Raw genomic sequence first — 1,076 nt, forward strand, 5'->3', positions numbered from 1 at the left:
TGGCCTTGACCAGGAATCGAATCCAGACCCTTTGTTGCATGGGCCACCGCTCTAATCTGAGCAGCACTGGCCAGGCCAGCGGAGGGTCCCTGCATGTCCGAGCTGGCTGGGACACCCCGTTTGTATCGGGGATGGAGGAACTGAGGCTCAGAGAGAGGCCACTCAGGCAGGAAGGTAGTGGCCTCCGGTTCTGGAACCTTCTCAGTGCAGGTTGTGGCTGAGCCTCGGGATGGGAGGGGACTGGCCTCCCCCCCTTGCCTGGGAGCCGGGGTGCAGGGAGTGAGAGCGCTGGGGAGACGGGGTGACCACAGCAGCCCTCCGTGTGAGCACCTGTGGTGTGGGCTTGGGGTCTGTTATCACTTTTTTTTTTTTTTTTTTCTGGCTCAGAACTCGAGTCCATAACAAAGGTTCTCATCACTGAACTTTGCTCTCAGTGAGTTTTTTTTTAATTGATTTTTTACAGAGAGGAAGGGAGAGAGACAGAGAGTCAGAAACATCGATGAGAGAGAAACATCGACCAGCTGCCTCCTGCACATCCCCCACTGGGGATGTGCCCGCAACCCAGGCACATGCCCTTGACCGGAATCGAACCCGGGACCCCCCAGTCCGCAGGCCGACGCCCCATCCACTGAGCCAAACCGGCCCTGGCGGGTCTGTCATCACTTAATCCACACCGCGCAGCGAGCGAAGGTGGGAGCCAGGACTTGGGCACGTGTTCCCGCTCCGGCTCGCACACACGGCGCCTTGTGTCAGCCTTACCCAAAGGCCAGCGCTTTCTGGGCTTTGCTGAGAGAGAAGCGTCTTTCCCCCGTGGGCGGGGCTCCAGGACGTGGTGTGTACAAGAGCCATTGGGGGGTGAAAATGCAGTGCCAGGGCCCTGCTGAGGGGCGGGTCCTATACACGGGGAGGCTCTGAGCTCACCCCCATGACTCGGAGGAGGGGCCCAAAGACCACTCTTCAGGGGACCCTGAGGAGAGGGGGGCTGGTGTGCATACTCAGACCCTGCCGGCTCCGCTGCAGAGGCTGGCACCGTAGGTAGGAGGCTCACACCACAGGCGGGTTCCCACGCCCCCTGG

The 1,076-nt window shown here is 60.8% G+C and overlaps 1 non-coding gene across 1 annotated transcript; it reads right to left on the minus strand.

Moving 5' to 3' along the window:
* Nucleotides 1-377: 377 nt before the first annotated feature.
* Nucleotides 378-464, minus strand: LOC138997507 (small nucleolar RNA SNORD103/SNORD85). The gene has a single exon (XR_011468966.1). It is a non-coding gene; the product is annotated as a small nucleolar RNA SNORD103/SNORD85 (small nucleolar RNA).
* Nucleotides 465-1,076: the final 612 nt, after the last annotated feature.

This window comes from Myotis yumanensis, unplaced genomic scaffold (genome assembly GCF_028538775.1).
Source record: "Myotis yumanensis isolate MYYU_CA2020_CCGP unplaced genomic scaffold, mMyoYum1.0.hap1 SCAF_18, whole genome shotgun sequence".
In the NCBI taxonomy this organism is placed as follows: domain Eukaryota; kingdom Metazoa; phylum Chordata; class Mammalia; order Chiroptera; family Vespertilionidae; genus Myotis; species Myotis yumanensis.